This window comes from Panthera onca, chromosome F1, assembly GCF_046562875.1.
Source record: "Panthera onca isolate mPanOnc1 chromosome F1, mPanOnc1 haplotype 2, whole genome shotgun sequence".
In the NCBI taxonomy this organism is placed as follows: Eukaryota; Metazoa; Chordata; class Mammalia; order Carnivora; family Felidae; genus Panthera; species Panthera onca.
In genome coordinates, this window is record NC_138355.1 from 46926708 (window position 1) to 46950653 (window position 23946).

Below are 23946 nucleotides of genomic sequence, written 5' to 3' on the forward strand. Positions count from 1 at the left end.
GTTGAGATGTTAGGGTTGCTGGGTGGTGCTGGTTCTGGAGCATGGGAAGACATAATTGTTTAACCCTTCTGTGTTGTCACCCTCTGCTCCAGAATGCATGCTTTTAAAGGCCCACTTCCCTCTGCAAAGATGTGGAGGGTAAAGCAAAATGTGGACCTGGAGAAACCAAGTGACCCTGTCTGCACATCTGGTTGACTACCTGACTTGGCACATGAATCAGAGCCTCTTCTCAGATAACCTTTTTTTAACCAGTCATTCCCATAAGAGGGGTTCCTGCCTGCTAAAGAGCCCCAGGATGTGTTTGTGCAAGGCACTGTCCCTTCCTGGCCATTCACTGGAAAGAGCCATGTGCTCTAGTCCATTGAGACTTCAGCTGGGGAGTGGGAGAGGTGGGTGGCCTTGAATGTTACACCACATGGTTGGAGCTCTGGGTTTTCCTTTGTTTCAGAGTACAGAGGGAGGGGCCCCTCCTTCTTTCCCTGCACCAATGCAAGGAGACCTTTTCCTATCATAGAGGACTTGGGAAGGGCCATGTCTCCCTTCTAATGATTGCCTCCGGTGGGAATAGTGTAGAGCTTGAAATGGGCAGCTGCCTTATCTCCTGGAAGGTTGGAATGTAGTTTGAAGTCCCCATTTTGCCTGTAGGGTCTTTTTAATGTCATCAGCTTGGTCATTTCTGGAGGTGCCCTGAGGGACCTTCTATCCACTGGGCTGCAAATATTGGTGGGTTTATTACAGAGATGGGAGAATTGATTGATTGATAGCTTCAGTTGAACAGGGATTGGGAGAGGTGTGGCCGTGAGTTATAATTGAGGTCTTGGCCTCTTGTCACTGTTCATAATCTGGGCCTGTTTTTGTAAACAATAAGCCACTGGCCTCCATGTCCTGTCCAGATGCACTGTATTCTGTTCCTGGAATCCCCCTTGCCATTTTAACCAGATATGTCATTCAGTTTTTTTACACATCCTATTCTTAACTGTTGCCATAGGGAGCGTTAATAACTTTGACTTTCCCGATTTCTCTCCAGAAGCACGCCATTTGACTAAGGTGCAAAGTGATTTTGCATGTTCATTTTTTTGAAAGGTTCAGGGCTGATAGGTGTTAATAGAACCTTGTCTGTGGATTCCTATTGGTGAAAGATTTCTCACGAGTGTCTCAAAATTAAACACTTGTGTATTTACAAACATTGCTCATTGGGATGATGTAATGCAGTTGGCTATTTGGGGTTTCTCATCAACCTTGCCGCAAGCAGGAGACTGTTTTGCTTTGCTCTGATATTTTCCATTGACACCCTTCAGGATCATAGAATTTTATAGGTGGCTGAGCATGACGTCTTACTCGGAGAAGGTGCCTGATAAAAAGCTGATTTAAATGATTTAGTCCCTCATTTTATAGCTGAGGAGAGTACAGAGAAATTAAGAGGCTTGTCCAAGGTCACACAGCTAGGTGGTGGTAGTTCTGAAACCAGAAGCAGGTTACTGAGTTCCAATTCTGTATTTTATTCTATTCCTATTTGCTATGAGATGTCATCTGACCAGAGTAGGAAAAAAGAAATCCTTAAGCCAAAATCTGTCAATGGATACTAGTAGCAATACGAATAATAATAGATTACATTTTGGGAGCTCATGATGTTCTAGCCTATGCCAAGTGCTTTATATATGAATTGTCTTGTTTAATTCTCACATCAACCTGGGAAGTAGATACTCTTTCACCCTCCATTCACTGCATGAAGAAACAGGCTTAGAGAGGGTAAGAAACCTTCCCAAGGTCACACAGCCAAACCCTGGCAGCCTGACTCCATTCCTTTCTTTATCAGCTATTTATTGAGTGCCTTTTGTGTGTTCTAGGGACTGGTGATACAGCAGTGGGCAAGACAAAGACCCCTCCCTCCCTTGTGGAGCTTCCATTCTAGAACCAGGGTTCTTCGTGGAAGAGCTTAGAGATTGGAGACAAAGGACCCGGGTTTCTAGGTTGGCTCTGCTCCCCTACTAGGTAGAAGCCTTTAGTCAGAATTCCAGTTTTTTCTGTGTTACACGAGACTGGAAGAGCTGCTGGTCTTCTCTTACAGACGCCAAGATAAAAAAGAAAATTGCTCTTTTGGTCTGGTGGCTAAGAGCACAAGTTTTTGAGTTGAAGGGACTCAGGTTTAAAATCTCAGTTCGGTCACTTGCTCACCTTGGGCGAGTTATAGGACATGTCTGAAAGAGTATATGTTTCCCAAGGTAGTCATGAGGAGTCAGCGAGATAGGATATGAGAATCATTTAGCATGGTATCTCGTACTTTTAAGCGCTCGCTTGTAGCACAGACTAGTCCTCTGTTAGTGAACCTTGCTTCTTGCTGCTTTAGGCTGACCATAAGGCTACACTGCCCATATCCTCCCCGAGTGCCAGCTGTTAAATGATAGGAGACAAGTCTGGGAATGAAACTTGAGTTCTGGTTTAGGTTCGTTCCTACAACGGTGGTGAAAGGTATCTTGGGTCACTTAAACCCTGTAGACCTCAGCTTCCCTTTCTGTAAAATGAACAGCTAATTCTAATGTCTAATTTTTGGCCACTGTTGTCCCGTTTGTCTCTGACCAGAGTTCTGGGTTTTGCCTTTCGGTCAGAACGGGTTGAATCCAGTGAACTCTAAATGGACTGTGTGGGACCTTGTCTATCCTGTGGCTTTGGCCTCCCTTTAAACCACCTGCTTGCATGTGCCCTAAAGGGCTTCTGAGGCTGCGGCCCCAACCCTACCCCAGCCTGGTTTTATGAGGGGTGTGCCTCCTTAGTCAGCCTGCCTTGTAGCCGCCTTCTTAAAAACCATCATTGTTTCTGGTTTGTGGGTGTTCAGATTCCTTTCAAAGTTCATGCCTCTCAATGTCTGACTTGAAAGTAATAATATTCTTAATGCTTTTACATGGCTCTTTCCAATTAGTGAAACGCTTTCATATACGTGAATCTCTGGAAATTCTTGACAACCCTAGTCAGGTTCATGGTCGAAACCTGAGGCCTTTGGCCTGTAGCTTGTTACCTTCTTTCAGGATTGGAGCAGCAAAAGGTGGTCAAGTGCAAGGCATGGTTAGTGGAGGTGATGATCTGGGTGGTATTTGGGTGGCTTCACATCACTGCATGGTTTCCCTGCTAGCTATTGTCCTTTCCTTATTCAAGGGTCCCTTTCCTTTACCCTCTCTATACCTTGAGTTTTTATAGTGCCCCGGACAGCTTGAGATCAACAGTTAATGCAAATATTCCAGGAGGAATCCTCCAAAACAGAGTGGCACTGTGTGTTGAGCAGTCAGATTTTCTTTCTGGAGAACATTGGGGGTCTTGTCCTTTTTTTTTTTTTTTTTTTTTTTTTTTATGTCTTAGAAGAACGGTATGTGTGCACCACAGAGCTGAGAAGTGAAATTCTGTAATTTCCATCTGGAGCATTTTGATAGAAAAGCCTCAGGCCTTTGCCTGCAACAGTTTAACCCTTTTAGGACCCTTTCAGAGCAGGAGATGAAATTCAAAACTCTGTACATACTGTGTGTGCACACACACTGGGGAATGTGGATTGCTGGTATTTAAACAAGCTTGTTCCCCTGGGAGGTCTGAGCGGTTCTCCACTCATGCCAACAAAGGTCTACTCCGAAGCTTCTTTCCTCCCAGCCCCCACTCCCCAAGGGAGCTTTAAATATAATCAGTTTGTGAAAAGCTGCAGTAAAACATCTCCTTGGAATCCCCAAGCAGATGCTCTCATCTTCTGCGAGGTGATTGAAGGCTTCTCTTCCCTTGCTCAGGGAAAACAGGACTCTGCAGTAAGCTGAGCTCCTGGAAGAAAATGAAGCTCATGGAAAAACGAAGTCCTCTGTATCGCAGAGGAAGATGGTGGACAAGGAGCTGGGGGTGCCGAGGAAAGCCCTGGGCAAAGCAGTGGGGTGTGAGACACGTGTTTCGGGGGGGGTGGCCCTTTTCCAATTTCAGGTGTTGTCTTAGGGAATGGGAACAGAAATGTCTTTGGAGAAGCCCATCTGGTAGTTATGGCCCCATCACCATGCGCCACACAGGTTGAAAGCCAGGACAAGGCCTAATCATTTCTCTGCTACGAAGTTTACAGTCCGACCTGGCCCTGATGTATAGGGTCCACACCCTTTTCAAATCAGCAGGTGCCCAACTCCTGACTCATATACTCCCATGTCACTCCAGATAAACACAGGCCACCAGTGGTACCTGTAGAGCTCTTCTTCCAGAAGAGAAGTTTTCTTCATGGGGATCGTGCTTATTGTATACCCTAGGCCACCGAGGGCTTCGTTAGGGAAGTGTTATGTCCAGTTGCAGGGAAAACGAAGTCAATATGTGGATTTGTACTGGTAACAAAATTGAAGTCATCAGTTTTAACTTGGTGTCAGCTACAGACTTGGCCCTTTGGGAAATCTGGGAAAGTTACCTCAGAAGTTGTCTGATTTAAATATAAATAATGAGAGCACTTGAGAACATTTTTAAGAATTACCAAATGACACCTTTAATGATTTTACAATAATGTGTGGGAACTTTCATCTGTCCAGTTGTGGGAGAATACACACAACATAAAATTTACCACCTGAACCATTCTTCCGCGTATAGTGCAGGGGCGATTAGAACATTCCCGTCGGGCAAATCAGCACCCACCACCATCCATCTCCAGAACTCTTTGGGTCTTGCAGAGTGGAAACTCTGTACCCATTAAACAGTACCCTCTCACCCCCACCCTGTGTCTCTGACTGACCGAGGAACCACATATAAGTGGAGTCATCCCGTATTTGCCCTTTCGTGACTGGCTTATTTCACCTAGCATAATGTCCTCAAGGCTCATCCATGTGGTAGCATTTGTCAGACTTTTCTTCCTTTTTAAGGCCATTGAATGTGTACAGCACGTTTTGTTGATCTATTCTTCTTTCCATGGGCACTTGGGTGGTGTCTACCTTTTAGCCATTGCAAATACTGCTGCTAGGAACAGTGTGATGTATCCCTATTTAAAAAACATGTCCTCTGTACCCGAGTTTTACAAGCCTGTATGTACATTTCTATATAATCATTTGTCCTGATAAATCTTTAGACTTAAGATTTAAATATACATGTTCATATTTTCATATTATGGATATGTATTTATGCTCATAATATGAACATTGTATATAGATAACAATTTTATATGTTTTAGTAATTACAGGAATTACTAAGCTTTTATTGTGTTTTTAACAGCTTTATTGAGGTTTAATCGACATGTAATAAACCGTAATGTTTAAGGCGTACATTAGATAAGTTTTGGTATCTGTTGTGTACCCATGAAACCATCACAATCAAGACAGGTGAACGTAACCGTCATCACCAAGGGTGTCTTCATTGTAATATGTGATTAAGTGAGTAATGTGATAACCACATTATAGAAATGACATTAACCTAAAAATAAGTAAAAGCTAGGCATTACCAACTTTAAAAAATTAGTAAATAAATGATGACCCAAGCTACCCAGATTGGTTCCTGGAAATGGGATTTAGCCTTAATCAATAAAGACAGTCTCCCAGAGAAATTGCGTTAATAATTGTGCCTCAGCCGTTACTATGTGTTTAAGGGAGAAGACACAGGATAGGGAGAGAGAGAAAAGAAAAAAATCTTGGACACAGTGGGCGTTGACGGGTGACAGTATCTGTTTCCCAAAGTCCTCGCTTGAATCAGTCCCTGGGGCCTCACACATCTTCTGAAGGGATCACAAGTGAGCCAGATGCCAAGGGGAGGGGCTGGGGGCTCCCCTGGGAGAGCTGCTCAGAATGCTATGAATATGGCTTATTTCCTCTCATGATTGATTCCCTGTTGAAAAGAGACCAGCTTCCCAGGTGAACATTAACTTGGTCCTCAATCTTAGTCTCAATTTTATCCTTTCAGCCATATTTCTTATTTTACTGTAAGAGGACTGGTGGCCTATCTGGACTACTTGCCATAGTTTAAACGCATCTACTGTTGGCTAACATTTTGCTCTTTGCGGCTTACTGTGTAGTGGGCGTTATTGCTAAATACTTGACATAGATCATTCCTAATCCTTACACTAACTCTAGGAGGAATATATTGCTGTTATCCCATTTTGCTGATGAATGAAATGAGGTGAAGGCGATTTGGTGACTCACCCCGGGGCTGCCGCAGGTGAAGGATGGAACAGAAGTTAGAACCTGGGCTGTCAACCAGAGCCTGAGTCTCAGTGCTGTTCCTGGAGTGCCCTCTCTCCCTGCCCGGCCCCACAGCTTCACCTACTGAAATCTCACCCCCATGCTGGGTGCCTTCCTTGGTCACTCTGATTGGCAAGGTTCCTTCTCTCTGGTTGACTCACACAGTGCTGTGGCATTCATCTTGTACCTCCTTAAGTTCTAAATATGTGTCTTTCGGCCTTCTGTCTTCTAGACTTCGGTGAGAATGGTTTGTAGGTGTGTAGTGCCATGCAAAGGGCCAGGCTTTGGAGCCAGCCCTCAGTGGGAACCTTGTCAACATCAGCTCCTTGCCCTATGGCCTTGCTTAGGTTACTCAACTTCTCCTCTAACCGTCCTCTCCTGTAACTTAGAGATAACAAGACCTACCTGGCTGGTTTATCGTGAAAGTGTGTCAAGTATATAGCAAACAGTAAATGCTAAACAAGTAGCTCTTATTATGGGGGGCCCTTCAGGTAGGAGCGTGTCTGGAACAGTATTGTAGCCTAAATCGTGGCTCTGATGATGGAATAGAATGATGAATGCATAAATGCATGACCTGGACTACTGCAAATAATTTTTAAAATATTTATGTATTTATTTTGAGACAGAGAGACAGAGAGCGTGAGCGGGGAGGGGCAGAGAGAGAGGGAGACAGAATCCCAAGCTGACAGCACAGAGCCTGATGTGGGGCTCGAACCCACAAGGTGTGAGATCATGATCTGAGCCCAATCCAAGAGTCGATTGCTCAACCAACTGAGCCCCGCAGGCACCCCAACTGCAAATAATTAAAAAAAAAAAAAAAAAGGCTCTTAATTTGACCTTGACAGTATTATCTCACACAATATCACCAAGGTGATTTGTTTTTAAAAACACTATTATGCTAAGATCATAGCATAAAAGACTGATCATACCCATCACTTCTCTCTTACACAGCTCACATTTGATACCATCAGGAAGGTAAATTGTCTCTAGTTTTCGCACCATGTTACATTATTTCACGCTTCTTGCCTTATGCATGCTGTGTCGTCCCTTTGGAATGGATCCTTTTCCTTGAACCTGGACAACTCAGTCATCCTTTAAAAGCCAGCTCAGATGCCACCACGTTCAGGAAGTCTTCCCTGCTTATCCCTTCTCCCTGAACAGTGATCCTGTGCAGGATCCCGAGTGGAACTCCTCAGCATCTCCCGTTGCTTTCCTCACCCTGTTAATCAACACACCCTCAGCATTTCCTCAGCAGAGTCCTGGTGCTTACTTGTATTACTGCATTCATTATATTACATTGTAATCTCTTTGTTTACATCTTTTTATTTACAGCTCACTGAGCACCTTGGGAACAGACTTCTCTTTTATTCACTTCCATGTGTCCAGCTTCTGGCACAAAGAAGCACTAAAAAATGCTCATAAATAGAACTGAATGTTTTCTGAGTTGAGGTTGGATGTGACCATGCCACGCTTCTGGGTTTCTCCCCTTACTCCAATAAAAAGCCTTCTCCTTATGTTAATGTTCTTTGAAATTCAAAGTGGATCAAACATGGTGAATATTGTCATTATGCAAGGACAAGTACACACTGAATGGCATGTGGAGGCTCCCCGGTGGGGGTGTGTTTTTCCTATTTACCACCCCCTCTACCCTCTTTAAAATCACTGCCCTACAGCTATAATTGAGTTGATCACATTTCTCCGATCACGTCTCTTTCCTTGGAAACGAAGAAAAATATTAACTCTGAACTTCCAGAGTGTAAAACAAAAGTAAGGGTTCTGTAATTGAAGTAAAACAAATTCTACGTTTGTCCAGGATTTATTCATCATTTTAAACAGATATTTGAAGTCTAAAGTTGAGGTCTATTTTATTATTTCTTTTAATTTTTTTTTTTTTTTTTTAAGATTTATTCATTTTTGAGAGACAGAGTATGAGCGAGGGAGGGGCAGAGAGAGACAGGGAGACACAGAATTGGAAGCAGGCTCCAGGCTCTGAGCTGTCAGCACTGAGCCTGACACGGGGTTCAAACTCACGGACCGCGAGATCGTGACCTGAGCCGAAGTCGGATGCTTAACTGACTGAGCCACCCAGGCATCCCTAGTTGAGGTCTATTTTAAAACCGAGTTGACTTAGTAAAGGGACTGTTGTGATACTTTTCTGAAGTATGGGTTTGGAGAGAGCTACTGGCTCCTTCAAAGCCCCTGTATGAGCTACAGAAAATGGGGAGGAAAGGCCCAAAGGGCCAAACAGGGAGACTCTTCCCTCTGGGTTTTCAAGTCATTTAGTATTCAGTAGCCTTGACCTTATTTATACATTGTGAATGAGTGGTTCTGAACTTGAAATGTATCTTCGTGAGGAAGGAAAAACAGCTGGGGAGTGCCCCTCCTCCATTTCTGTGGGTATTTTAGGATGCCATCTGTTACGGAGAAGGCAGCCTTTTAAAATAACCTTTTCTTCTAAAAATGCACTAATTGGTGGGCAGGTGACCCGAAAGACATTATGAAAGTTGGGACCTTGTCTTTGCTGTCTGACCCCAGATTCTGCATCTCAAATCACAGCTTGGTGGGCAGAGTCTAAGTGCCCTAGAGACTGTGGCCTCACCAGCCATGGGAGTCTGGGTGGCCAAGGCTCCACAGGAAGACAAGGCCCCGAAAACAAAGGGATCCAAGCGCCTGAGCTGGCCAAGACAGGCCATGCCACGAGCTTTAAGAAATACATCCTGTTTCTGAAGAATTGGCAACAGTTTCTCCAAACATTGGAATCCTTTAGAGATCTGTTCCCTTTTCCACTAGTCTTTCTGTTGTGTTTTGATTGATTGATTGATTGATTGGCATGGAGGGTATTGGGCCAGATCTTGTCAGATGAGTAAGCTGCTCTTTGGGGAGGCATCTTGACTGAGGAACCTGTTTTGGAGCAATATGCCTTTTGGGCCATAACAAACTGAACTACAGGATTCTACACGGGGAAAATGGTTCCAAGGGAAAGAGTGCTCTTTGGAGGCAGGAAGCTTGGGTTTTAGTTTGGCTTTGCCGTTTACCACTGTGATTTTGGGGGAAACTCACCTCAGGTCCCAAGATCCCTAGTGTCCTCATCTATAAAATGGGGACAACAATTCTTGGTCCTGGCTAACGGTGATGATGATGGTGGCTAGCATTTACCAAGTGCTTCTTATATTTAAGCTCTAAGTGCTTTGCATAGATTAACTCGTGAATCTCCCAGCAGTCCTACAAGGTAGCTGTTTTTATGATCCCCACTTCTCAGATGAGGTGTGGGGAGGCTAAATAACTTACTCCAGTGCACACAGCTGGTAAGTGATGGAGACAGTATGAACCCAGGCTGACTTAGCACTGTTTTAGTTGATTGTTCATATTTCCTAGCATCGTGATAGGCAAAGGAGTTGATGCGGTGTTCTGAATGTCTTCTGGTATGCACCCACTCGACCTCTCTTGGCCTTGATTTTTCTCATCTAGGAAATTAGGGCTTGAATTAGAAAATTTCTAGTGCCCTCCCAGCTTTCATGGTTATTATTTTTGCTTATTTAAGATAGTGAAGATGACAGTTTTACCCCTATGAAGCGGGCACACTTGTCAGAACAAAAAAACGTTAACATTCTCTGAACTTCGCTCTCTCCAGTGCCAGAGCTTGCCCCATCTTCTGCCTGGCTGCTGCACGTACGTGGACGCGGCAGTCGGGGGACACCAGGTGGTGGCCGAGCAGCAGCTGGCCTGGAGAGCGGTTGAAGTGATACGTGGTCAGGTGTCACTATCTGACAGGAAGATGCGCTCTCACTTGGAGACATTGAAGGGGAGGGATGGTTGCTCGTGGCCTGGCGGTAGACCCTTGCCCCGATTACTAGGGACAACAACTGCTTTGATCAGGATAAATATATTAAACCTTGGACTTTCTGTGAGCTCAGAGGCTTACAGAGTGAGAAAGTTCTGTGCTGTCACTGGTGTGGATGGCTTTCCTGGCCCATGTTGGTAGGCCAGAGGTGGAACTTGTGTAAGTCTTGGTATTATTGCCATGTACGTTGCTGTGTGCCATGCTTGAATGACAAAAGAGAAAAAGAAAAAGGAAGTTGGGTGATTGCCTTTTGTTACAACTTAAGAAATAGGGAAGTGAGAGGCTTTTAAATCCCTGACATCTGGGCTGGGATGAATGAGGGGGAGGCTGTGTGCATGTGGAATGGGAGCAGGGTTGATATAGACATCTGCGCGGTGGGGGAAGTGACTTCAGGCCCTCCTAGGATGTAGGATGGCCTCTTGCCTCTTACACCCCTTTTCATGTGTTAGGCCCTTTGTCGACTAAGGGATTTGTGTGCGGATTGTGATGAGGTATGCTGTAATGCGGAGTTGAAATGTTTTCATGTTTGTGTTTGTTTTCTTTTCACCTAATGAATAGACTAAGAAACAGTGTGTTGTTTTTAAATGAGTACTATTAATAATAATGACAGCTCATATTTTTATCATTACAGCATGTAAAAAAGATCATTCCTAGGGAGGCAGGGACGGTCGTAGGGTAATGGAGGGCCAGCTGCATAACGCTGGACAAGGCCCTCCACCTTTGGTATTCTCATCTGCTCGGCTGGAAAGTAGAAAGATGGATTACTGGTTCTTTGCTTCATCATGCTTAGGACCTATGACCTAAAACTGGCTATTATAGAGTGAATTGCTGCATAGAGTTTCCATGTTGATTATTGTCCTGAGGGAAGGATAGAAACCAGAGAATGGATACCAAAGATTCTTCCTACTCATCTCTCCTACTCCTGGTTTCAAGTTTCATCTTTAACTGGCATTCATAGGCTTTGTATGTTAGTCGTTGTTGGAGTCAGTTGTGCTGTGTCTCTTCATCTCTCTTATTTATTCAGTGATCTCTGGTGATGTAAGTTATCTCAACTCTTTGCTGTCAGCAAATTTCAAGGAAACATCGAAGCATTTCGGGGAGATGGTGTCTGCTGCTTTGATTAATGAGGCTCTTGATCTGGATATTTTAAGGCCGGTAACAACACAATCGAAAAACGCCTGGTATTCCATGAAACGTCAGGAGCACCCCCACTGCCAAAGCCTGAAAGCGATTTGTGCCACTTCTTTCTTTCTAAGAGTACATGTGCGCGTGTGAGCTCTTATTTGCTCTTTTGACCGGGAAGCAGCACTGCTAGTCCAGAAATGCCAGCTCTTCTGAACTCAGCCGCAAAAAGAGTTAATCATTATCTAGGTAGCAACAGAAACCTCCCAAGTTTTTAACTTTCCGTGGCCTCACGTATCTCCTCCTTACTGCTCCTGGAAGACCAGGCACTCATGGGCACAGGCGTGTACACGCACGTGCACACACACATACTCTCTCTCTCTCTCTCTCTCTCTCACACACACACACACACACACACACACACACACACACGACTTAATGTAAAATGATCTCATGTTTATGAGAGCTGGAATTACTTGGGAGGGATACTTGTGTTCTGTAGGCTCAGTGGGCATGATGTGGAAGCAGGCCTATTTGGCCCATGGAGATTGCAGATAAGAGTGTGATATGTAATTGAGTAAGAATTTGAAAAATTATCTGATAACATTAGGAGCAGCAAACCACCCGCTTTTTTGTTCTGTTTTTGTTTTCTTTCTTTCTTTCTTTCTTTCTTTCTTTCTTTCTTTCTTTCTTTCTTTCCTTCTCTCCTTTCTTTCTTTCTTTGCTCAAAAACTATTTGGAGGAGGAATAAGGAGCCAGCATTGTTTTTAGGGTGTGGGAACCCCCTCCCCACCCCATGAACCAAATATGTTTGCCCAGGCTGAGAGTGTGAGGTCTCTGAGAGATCTTGACAGATCATTTAGTACATTCTTCTGCCCCCAGGCAATTCTTCAGACTAATCATTTCAGGAAAACGGCTGTCAGCTAACCTTTAAAATCTTTTCCAGAAGAGTACACCACAGCCTACCTTCCCATCGTGTTCCAGTGACCCAGACTATAAATGGTCAATTCCTTCATTTGCAGAGCTTGAAACAGGATAAAAAAGGAGACTTGATGAATTGAACTCATATTTTTGCTGAGGCTGCCACACCCTCCGTGCAGACCTTTGCTTCTTTTGGGTTCTCAGACTTGGAGAAGGAAGGGGTAATTAATGATGCTCTCAAGGCATTAACTCAGGCTTCTGGGGTGTTCTTCCTCTCAGTCCCCTCCCCTCCTCCTTTCTACCAGCATTGGGATCCTTTGTGTTAAACACAAATCATGAACTAGTTTAAACCAGCATCCATTTATTTAGCACCTACTATGTGCTTGGTTTTGGGCTGGGTTGTGGGCATACAGAGATATAGAGCAAGGTTTTCGTTTTCAAGAAGCTTCAGCGTATTAAAAGGGATGGACAGATCGCACAGGTGCAGTGAAGGACCACAGTCAGGCGAGAGAGCCATCTGATGGGGGTGGGGGGAGATGAGGTGGGTGAGGTGGAAGATAGTGATCGCGCCCAGTATTTACAGTGCAGCTGGCAGATTTTTATCTCATTTAACCTCTGAATGGTGCTACAACAGGGCAGGGGGATTTTAGGCCTTTTTAAATGTTTTGGTCCTTTTTGAAATATTTTATTTACTTCGAGACAATTATCCATTCACATGCAGTTGGAAGAAATAATAGATTACACGTACCCTTTACTTAGTTCCCCCCAGTGGTTAGAATCTTTCAAAGCCATAGTACAGCATCACAGCCAGGATATTGACATTGATATAGTCAAAATACTGAACGGCCTCTTTACTACTGGGATCCCTTATGTTGATTTTTTTAAATTGTTTATTTAGTTAATTAATTAGTTTATTTTTTGAGAGAGAGAGAGAGAGAGAGAGTACGCGGGAGAAGGGTAGAGGGACCGACCCTCTGTTGACCTTTTATAGTTTTGTCCCTCCGTTATCCTCTCATCTCACCTACCTTAGTCCTTAACTCCTGGAGTCACCAATCTGTTCTCATGTCATAACCTTGTCATTTCCAGAATATTACATACATGGAATCATACAGCATGTAGCCTTTTAGGATTGACTTTTTCTCACTCAGCATAATTCCCTGGCAATCCGTCCAGGTTGTTGCGTGTATCACTAGTTCCTTCCTTTTTATTACTGAATAATCCCATGATGGGGGTATATGTTGGTTTACTAACCGTTTACCCATTGAAAGACAGTTGAGTTGTTTCCAGTTTGGGGTGATTATGAATAAAGTTGCTGTGAACATTCATATACAGATTTTTTTCTGAACATGTATTTTTTAAAAGTTGAGGAAATTAAAAAAATATTTTTTAATATTTATTTTTTTATTAAAAAAAATTTTTTTTTAACGTTTATTTATTTTTGAGACAGAGAGACAGAGCATGAACAGGGGAGGAGCAGAGAGAGAGGGAGACACAGAATCTGAAGCAGGCTCCAGGCTCTGAGCTGTCAGCACAGAGCCTGATGCGGGGCTCGAACCCATGAACTGCGAGATCATGACCTGAGCTGAAGTCGGATGCCACCCAGGTGTCCCCAAAAGTGGAGGCAGTTTTGTGTGTGTGTGTGTGTGTGTGTGTGTGTGTGTGTGTGTGTGTGTGTATTTAATGTTTATTTATTTTTGAGGGACAAGGAGGGGAGAGCAGAGAGGGGGGGGAGAGAGAGAGAGAGAGAGAGAGAGAGAGAACCCCAAGCAGGCTCCATGCTGTCAGCACAGAGCCTGACACCAGGCTTGAACCCACGAACCATGAGATCATGACTTGAGCCAAAACCAAGAGTCGCCTAACTGGCTGAGCCATCCAGGTGCCCCAGTTTTGTGTTTTTTTTTTAAATGAAAAGATTATGGATTAACAGATGGAAAAGCTAGGTTTTGCTTCTCACTTGGAAGTGCTGTGTGTGTGTCCCTGAAGTTAGCCTTCTTGAGTCTCCATTTCCTTGTCAATAAAATGTTACACTGTATGTTCTGCCTACATCCCAGTGTTGTTGTATAGATAAATCGAGATAATATCTGATAACAAATGTTATAAATGATAATAAAATATAAACATATAGAGGTGGGATAAGATGCCACCTCCCTGTGTTTCTGTCCTTTAAGCTCTGGGAGAATATGAGCCGGGCCTTACTCAGAGCAGTTCTTGAACTGCAATCCAGAGATGGCTCTTTGAGGTTCTTTTGTTTTTCTTTTTCTTTTTATTGCTGTGTGCGTATTTCTTTTATATCCTGGTTACCCATCCTTTGTTGGTGATACGGGTTGCGTGTACCTCTCCCAGAGTTGCCTTATCTTTTCACTTTTTATTGGATTCTCTATGTTGAAGAAATTTTGTTGTAAGATACATCTATCTAGCTTTTGCTTTGTCATTTGGACTTTTCTTTCTTTCTTTCTTTCTTTCTTTCTTTCTTTCTTTCTTTCAATGCACAACCTTTCCTATCATGAAATTACAAGGATATTCACCTGTAGTTTTTTCTAAAGGGTTTTAAATTTTGCTTCTCCCTTCTCTGCCTTGAATAAATGAAGCGTTTATTTTTGTGACTGGTATGAGGTAGGGACCCAACTTCGTTTTACATTCCAGATGGCTAACCATTTGTTCTAGTTTCCCTTATTGAAAGGGTCCTTCTTTTTCACCATCGACTTGTAATGTCACGTTTGTATCTATGTCGAGTTTGCACATACCTGTGGGCAAGGTGAGTCCTCCATCGGGGCTACAGTGGTGTTAACCCTGTGCCACCTGGGATGAGAACTTCTTCCACTTACAAACATTTTCCTAAGGTTTGACATTACAATTTTAGCAAATTGAAAAATTTTCAGAGACACCCAGATTTTCTTCTCTCTCGTCTTGGGTTGGACATAATGCTACGGCCTGCAGAAGCCAGGACCTAGTAGTGAGGGGAGCATGCGTTTGCCACAGTTAAATGAATACGTTACAGTATTTTGTGATTGCCAGTGGTTCCAAATATATCCCCTGTGCCACAAATAATTGTCATGTAGGTTCTGAGACAGATTTAGAGGTGTCTAAAGTCTAGTCCATATCCTCTGCAATCTTATAAACTGGCGGAGAAAAGCAGCCAACGTATATGAAAAGTAACAATAAAAGAAATTTAACCCACAGCAATACAAGAAATGACATCAGCCGGTGGATGACTGAAAATGAGTAATGTTGATAAGAACTTGAGGAATTCAGAGGTGGAGAGGTGTGGGCCAGAGTGAACGAGACCTTGCCTGACGGAGTAGGCTCTGGCCGGCTCCGGAGTGGGAGGGGAGAACAGAGGCAGTGTGTGTGCCTCCCTCAGCCGCGTTCCCACAGCCCCCACCACGCCGACCGCTCCTGCATCACTTCTGCACCGTAATACAAGGATGGTTTTATCCACCCTCACTCCCACCTCGAGCTCCTTTCCTGAGACACAAGCTCCTAGCCAAAAAGATGCTTGTGAGTCCTCGAGGGTGGGTGGCCTTTCATTTCACCTTCCTGGTGTCCGGCTCCGTGTCTGCGTGTCCTCGGCACCCAGTGAACGTTTGCCGAGTGAGTGAGTGGACTCTGGCCAGAACAGAGGAGTAGGATGGGGCTGGATGGTTTTGGATGACCTTGAAGGTCAGCCGGAGTCTCTGGCTCTGGGCTGAGGCGGTGGAGAACAGTGGGAGCAGTCTGATCGGAGAGTGCCGTGATGAAGTTGTGTTTCACAGGGGCTCCCCGCTTGCTCCAGGCTGGCAAGGGAGGCCTGCCCCTGCCCGCACAGGGTACGCTAGTGCGTGCCAGGCCCCTGCGGGGGGTGCTGCCAGTATGTTGCTAAGTGTGACCAATTCTTAGAGCCACCAGCGAGGGAAGTGTGATTCTCCACGAACTGAACTAGAAACCTGTGCGCAGGCCCGTGATCCAAGGTGACTGGTGACCTGTGGGAGAGTGGTGACTAAGGCCCGGGTCTGTTTGACTCCAAAATCAGCTTGTTCCTTTACCCTTGGTGCACGCTGGACCACATGATAGTCCTGGCACCACTGGGGCGCTGAGCTGCAGAGATGGTTGTGGGAGCCAAGGGCGAGGTGGGAGTCAGGTACTCCCGACATTCCTAGCTTGGGACACAGGGACAATGATGGTGGCAACGAAACAAATAAAGATGCTGCACTTGGCGAGAGAATGAGGGTTATTTTAGACTCCTGAATTTGAGGTGACAGTTCCACTCCAGGAGGAATTTCATCAGGCAAGTGACAGTGCCATCCCGTCCCCACTTCCCCTCCCTTCATTAAATCTGTCAGTTTCCTTTCTTCTAAATTGGGAATGTCGCACTGCAACTGTGAAATCGGTGACACCCTGAGTACACGCCAAATACCTGACCTCGTTTGCAGCTTTTTTACGTTTCAGTTGGAGAAATGTTACCCCTTTGAGGGGACTCGGTGTTTGTGTTTGGGAATTCATAGCATTTTCTTTTCCCACACCCTGTGGGGGATAGCACTGGCTAAACAAGGAAAGGAAAAATTTGAGTTCTGAGCCTCTCTTCTCTGCTGATGAAAGTCTCTCCTGCTCTGAGATTCGGTTGGAGACTCTGCCTGCGAATTACAGAAAAGTCCATCCAAGCCCCCCCCCCCCACGCCCCCTCCACCCCCCTAGCTCCCATGGTTGACAAAGAGCTGGCTGATGAACAAGTTATTTTAAAAGCATCCCAGGGAGTGTGGGAGAGGCTGAGTTCAGCAAAACAGGACCGGGTGGTGCTGGTGCTGTTTCGCTGTTTCGAGGTGTGGAGGCAGGAGTGGCTAATCGCCTTAATTTGAATAACTTTGGGATGGCGAGATGGCTTCTCGATAGAGAGAGTTTGATTGGAGATTGCGATGTGGGATCTGTTGAGGGAGGGGATCAAGCTAAAGCTATTTGTAGGCAAATACATATTTTAGATATTGGCAGTGGAACTGAATGTATTCCGTCATCACCTCCAACAGCTTTGGATTTTTAGTGTTATTTCTATTCTGAACAGAATGGCCTGTGATTTACTTTCATCCAATGTGTCGGATCCAAGGAGACTGTAGAAATTATTGTCCTCCTTTTTATTTTTTTTCTTTCAAAGTAACAGAGATTACGGGTGGTTGTCTTGGGAATTTTAAGCCACAGTTCGGTAGAACACCCAACTGGAGGTGGGAGAGCTTGAGTGCCAGACGCAGCCCTGACCCTTGCCATTAATTGCATGGCCCTGCGTAGTTCTGTCACTTCTCCTGGCCTCAGCTTCTTCAGATGAAAGATGACCATAGAATGCTTATAACTAGGGGTTGCTGTGTTGATTAAATGAGATAATCATTTCATAAATGCTTTGTAAATTACACAGCCCAAACAAATATAAACTAAGATTTTATTTGCTGTGACAAAAGAAGGGGGACATTCTCTTGGAGTTTGTTTAATGGGACTTGACCTATATAACATTGACGCAAGGATGTTTGTTGAAGTGAATCACCTGTTGCTTTCTGGGCTGTACTTGAAAGGACATGCCAGCCTATGGTGAGCCCTTTTAGCGCCACCCCAAGTTCAGGTTGCTCTTACACAATTTGGGTGAGATTTACACGCACACATTCTTCCCCCTTGGCAACAAAACAGTGACTTGGGCAGGGTAGACATCAGGAAAGTGACTTAGCCAGCAAATATGTGATTAATAACATAGATTTGGCCTAAGTGTTAGTGTGAGCCTCTGTATATGGATGGGTAAATGATAAATAGTAAGTCTGCCAAGTAGAGCATGTTGGGGAACCTGCCGGGCTCTGTTTATGCTCGAAGCCTACTGTGCCAGTGCTGTAGTCAGTATCGAACTAAAGAAATTCATACCAGTTGACAATTTGCACTTGTGTATTTGTACGTCTTTCTCGCCTGCTAAACCGTGAGCTCCTTGAAGGCAGGGACTGTCCCTGTTTACCTTTGTTTTTCTGGCACCTCGTGCGGTACTTGGCACATAGTAAATGTTTATTGGATTATTGGATGAATGAACGAATAAGTGAAACTCTTTGCACTTTTATTCATTTAGAGGGGTTTTTGCGAAGTCATAGATGTGTGATTCTTCGTGTTGCCATCTGCTAATGTCGTCGATGTCTTCTCAGCTGTCGGCCCTCGCCGAGGGGAGAGACCGCATTTATGCATAGCTGGGTCATGACTGGGGCCGCCTCCTCCTTCATCTGCCTTGGCCTGATGATGCGGTGGTGAGGGCTAACTGAACACTCTTCCTCATGGACTCTTTAATAGGACAGTGGCGTCCCTCAAGCCTTTCTTTCTAGGCTTGCGATTCGGCTCAATTCTCGGTCAGGCGATCTTTCTCCTACACACGTTCCTCTTCTTCACCCTCCTCTTTCCTTTCTCTTTTCCAGTGCTTACCCGGCTCTCAGGAAATTCTTCTCAAACGCTTCTGGATGGTGTATTCCCATTCATGAGTTAAAACCCAAGTCGAACACCCTCCCCCAACATACCTTAAGCCTGGCAGGTGAACTTGAAAAGGCGAAGACAAGCTGAAAGAGGGGAACAGCCCCTCCACGAGGGAGGCTCTCGCAGTGAAATGAAAGCAATAAACACCAGTGCCATCAATGTCAAAAGCTTCTACAAGTGCCCCTAAGCCTCCTTTTGAATCACTAAAAGTTTCCATTTACCGCCTCATCTTTCCCAAATGAAATCTCCTCTTTCTCAGGCACCACTCTTGAACAACAAAGGAAAACAAAACACTCCGCACCTATTTCTCATTGAGTTTTGTGCTAGTGGATAGAGTGGGATTTCGAATTGAAAGAGTTAGAGTTCTGTTGCCTTAGGGTTCTGTTGCCACTGTAGCCTTGTGACTTTGAGGCAGTTTCTGGGCTTTCTGTGCCTCAGTTTCCTCAGCGGTTGGAAATATTGGAAATATTGCTGTCCTACCAAACACCCCCAATCCACAGTGTCATGGTGAAGTTTATGTATATGTGAAACTCGGTAGGTAACAAAGCACCATTCACACATTAGATAATTCTAATGTTATCCCAGTTTTCCACCTCAGGTTTCATTTGCACATACTCAGTAGTTCAGTTACATTACAGGCTAAATTGGTTCTCTACCCACCTGAGAACTGAAACCCCATAGCATGCCTTTTATGGTGAAATGTGTTTGAAATTACAAATAGCCTTATTATGTAACATCTTCTGTTGGTAAATTAATTGAGGGCTGTCTCTAGATTGTTAGGTGTAGATGACAGTAACTCTATTTTATACTTCTTTGGTACCCATCACTGGTATTTAACATAGTGCTGGACGTTTAGCAGGTGATTATGACATGCTGTTGTTGATTGTTTGAAAAGCCATCTTACTCATGACCTAGAATCATTCTTATTTATAGCAGTCTAAGTGCCTTGACTTAATGTTAAACAAAATTTATTTTAAATTTTTTTTATTACGTTTCTTTATTTTTGAGAGGCAGAGAGAGACAGAGCATGAGTGGGGGAGGGGCAGAGAGAGAGGGAGACACAGAATCGGAAGCAGGCTCCAGGCTCTGAGCCGTCAGCCCAGAGCCCGACACGGGGCTTGAACCTACGAACCGTGAGATCATGACCTGAGCCGAAGTCGGACACTCAACCAACTGAGCCACCCAGACGCCCCTAAACAAAATCTATTTTAGAGCTGAGAATGGAATATTGGAGGACCTTACAGATCTATTTTGGTATTACAAACTCCAAAATTGTATAAATTTGAGTGAGGAAAATCAAATCTCCTTGCAAAAATGTTGTACAAAAGAATGGCATGTGCGTACTTATCAGGGTCTTTTTTTTTTTTTTAATTCTTTTCTTTTTCATTCCTTCTCAATTAACCAAGGGAGCCATTTTCCCATCTCTTATCTTGCTGGGGTGTTTTAGAAACATACCAAGTGTGAGAACGTGTAAGCATGGAGTTTATTAATCAGCTTAAAACCAGTTTTCTTTCAAGTAAGTGATCTTAACGGCCACCATTGTACTTTTGTCTGCAAGAAACAACTCAAGTTTAGTCCTGTCCTCAGTAAGCAGTTGAGAGGCTGGGCTGACACCAGCCAGAAGCCAGGTGTTTGTGGAGCAATAAGATGAAAATACAAAGGAAGGCTGTTGAATACTCTGTTCAGGAGAGTTTAGAGAAAAGAATAGAGTGCTTTTTTAGGAAGGGTATCGGTGGGCTTCTGCACGGAGGGTATGGAGGCATAGGATCTTCCAGCCTTAGTTCTTTTTCAGAAGCGTCTTAATTTTGTGCCAGGGTGGGGGGATGGGGGTGTGGGGGGTAGAGAAGGGGAGTCGGTGGTTGCAGAACCGCATTCATCATAGTTGACGGTATTCTTGGTTAGGTTCCTTTTGTCTTATCTTGCAAGCATATCACTGCACATACTTAAATCATTACCAACTCATTAAAAGTCTTTTGGCCATTTTAATTTTCTAAAAGCTGAAACCTGGGTGTGGTGGAAACCTGCGCTGGCCTGCTTGGCCGGCCTCGCCCCAGCACCTGAGCAGCTCCCAGCATTTTGGCTGTCAGAAGGGCCACTGAGTAAACAGCCTGTTGCAGAGGGAGTCTGATCACTTCTGACCCTCGAAAAGCAGAGCTGGGTGGCCTCAGGAGGCAGAGGGATAGTCGAGGACGCCTCTCTTCAACCTGAAGCACTCTTCAGTAATTAACACCTTGACTCTTTCTTCATCCAATATCCTTTTGTCCCCTCCTCTTACAGACTGCATTTGTATTTGTGTGTGTGTGTTTTTCTCCTTAAAAAATTTCTGTAGTTTGTTTTCAGACTCAAAGTGCTTTCAGTTCTATTATTTCATTTGGTGTCTGTGGCGCCGGGAACCAAGGTGTTGCTGGAGATGCCTCACTGGCCTTGGAGTTGACATTCTGCAGGCAGTACAGGCTATCACAGTGCTTCTGGTTGCTTGTGGCCTAATTTATAGATACACACACACACATAGGTATTTTACCTGATTCCAGACAAAATGGGTGACGGTGTCACGGTTTAGTGTCTCCTAAAAGAAAATTTTAAATATTAGTAATTTCCTGAATTTTCAATACCTTACTTAAGTCTTGTAAGTAGAGAAAGAGAGAAAAGACTTTCTGCTTTCAACTTGAGTTGTTGAACTATTTGTCCCTTGGTGAGCTGATCAATTGCCACTTGGATTGCAAGCAAGACGTCCAATCAATCAAAATATTTCTGCTACATTGGCATGCTTTGTCATGGAAATGAAAATGACAGCATGTTTTTGTCAGTCCAAATGAATAGGTTTCCTTCAGATCGATGCTAGAGTTGGTGTTATGGGTGTCTCAGAGGATGAGTGTCGATGATTACTTAGGGAAATGCCTGATGGAGGCACGTGATCTCACCTCCCATCCTCTAGATACGTTTCCCTGTTGGTGAAGCCTGTGCCAACGTTGGCGTTTCTTAGGAGTGCAGGCGGGACCCAGGACACCGTCTCTGCGGGGCCTACCCGAGGGCTCTGCCCTTTCTTAAAAGACATTCAGTTCAACTTCCATGAAAAATATTCATTCCTTCATGTTTTCATTCATGTCCTCGACATGTAGTGATGCGTGTCCACTACGTGCCAGGCTCCGGCCTGGTGCTGGCGATAGCGTTATCAGCAAGACAAGCAACTCTGCTTTCACGGAGCTGCAATCCTGGTGGGAGAAATACACAGTAGACACATGGATCAGTTGAATTCAGGAAGTGGAGTGTTGAGAAGGAAATAAAAATAAAGTGCGGTGCTCAGAGTGGGGGCTTACCTAACCTAGATGCGGTCAGGGAAGGCCTGTTGGAGGTGACATCTGAGCCGGCCACGGGATGGGGAGCAAGAGTCAGCCAATGGCAGGTCTGGGGGCCCAGGAAGCAGCAGGTGCTAAGGTCTGAAGGTGCACGGAGCCGCGCGTGTCTGAGGAACAGAAAGATGGTCTGTGTGACCACGAGGCAGAGAGCCAGCGGGAAAGGGACGGGAGTGAGGTGGGATAAGCAGGCAGCATCAGACCACATGGAGCCTGGAGAGCACGGCTCGGACTGGGCATTGGGTTCCAGGTGCCCCCGGAGGACAATGAGCATGGGAGTAACACCTTGGATATGCTTTGTTTATCATTTATTTATTTATTTATTTATTTATTTATTTATTTATTTATGGAAAGAGAGAGAGAGCAAGCGGGGGGTGGGGGGGGCAGAGAGAGAGGGAGACAGAATCCCCAAGCAGGCTCTGTGCTGTCAGCACACTGCCCGATGCGGGGCTTGAGCTCATGAATGGTGAGATCATGACCTGAGCCGAAACCAAGAGTCAGACACTTAACCCACTGAGCCACCCAGGTGCCCAGGTTTGTTCATTTTAAAGATCGCACTGCTCGCCGGGGAGAAAAATAGATGTTAATGGTAAAAAGTGGAAGGAAGGGTGCCCACAAGACTCTTGGTGGGAATAAAGTGAGAGATGATGGTGGCTTTGGGTGAAAAGTGGACAAATGTGAGATTTGTTTTCTCTCTCCACCAGGTGAAACTGGAGTGAATGGTATTAAGATACGGATTTAAAAGGAGCATTTGCAAGGAAGAATGGCAGGGCGTGTATGGAGCTCTGATTTCCATTTAGGCAAGACGTGGGACACACCTTTCCAAGGGACAGTGTTACCGCTTATGGCACAGGCTCTAGAGGACGATAAGGCAGGCTTGCAGACAAAACCTGATCTCTGCAGGCCCACTTGAACTTCTTTGTAAGCCCACTTGAACTGATCTGGAAGAGTTGCAAGCTTTAGTTCTCTCTTTGCCTAAGGCTGGGTAAAAAAGCGGCTATTGGGTGTGATTTGGGGGCTGTTGTCAGGGCCCCTGTGTGAGGATGGGCTAAAGACATCTCTTCTACTATTAGCTTGACCGGTTTAAAAATGGTCTCCTTCCTCACCTTACCCAAAAGTGCTGTTTGTTTATTTATACATTAGTGTGTGATCACATTTGTTTCCCATCAGAGTTTTTTTTTTTTTTTAAGTTTATTTATTTACTTTTGGAAGGGGGGGTAGAGAGAGCAAGTGGGGGAGGAGCACAGAGAGAGGGAGACAGAGAATCCCCAGCAGTTTCCACACTCTCAGCGCAGCGCCTGACACAAGGCTCGAACTCACGAACTGTGAGATCATGACCTGAGCTGAAATCAAAAGTTGGACACTTAACCGACCGAGCCACCCAGGCCCCTGCGATTACAGCTTTTGATAAGGGTCGAAGGCTACTAGATGCCACTGGGGAAAGGAGAGGGTCTTAGGGAAAGTGACTGTATGTGGGTGGGGAGTGGGCTGGGTGGAGAGGTTGAAGCATCTGCTTCGGAACCTACCTAACAATTTTGCGTAGCTTTGAACTCCTGGCCTCTCAGAGAATTAGTTTCTTAGTTTTTTTTAAATGAAGGCATTGGATTAGATCATCTCGGTCCCTTTTAGCTCATCCCCCCAGCTGGGTAGATTTGTACCTAACTGCCCAGGCTTCTGTGTTTTTCCCCATTTTGTCCTTCTACGAGGAACTCTCTGTGGCAATGCGTAAAATGCCAGCTGGTTTCCCCAGGAAGGGAAGAGTCCACAGTTTCAGAATGGTATCAGCCGTGGCACCTGCGTTCTGGTCAAGCAGCAGTGTTCCGAGTCTGTGCTCTCATGTTGGGGTACTTATCTGTGGGAGCCAGAAGGGCCTATGCACCCACAATAAGTTACATTTACATAGTGAAGAGGTGGGCAAGCAGATAGCCAGAAGCAAGCAGAAAGAATTCGGAGGTCAAGGTTTTCTAGGGGAAAGATTTCTGAATCATCAGCAATTATATAAAACAGAATTTCCCCTCCGTGACTTAAGGTCATCAGGAAATGTACAGCGAGGGATGTCCCAAGTGTTATAGAGCAAACATTAATTATAAGT

The 23946-nt window shown here is 44.8% G+C and overlaps 1 protein-coding gene across 5 annotated transcripts in view; it reads left to right on the forward strand.

Annotated features, from left to right (window-relative positions):
- Positions 1-23946, forward strand: part of SRGAP2 (SLIT-ROBO Rho GTPase activating protein 2) — a 233672-nt gene that overhangs the window by 3237 nt on the left and 206489 nt on the right. The gene's annotated exons all lie outside the window — the stretch shown is intronic.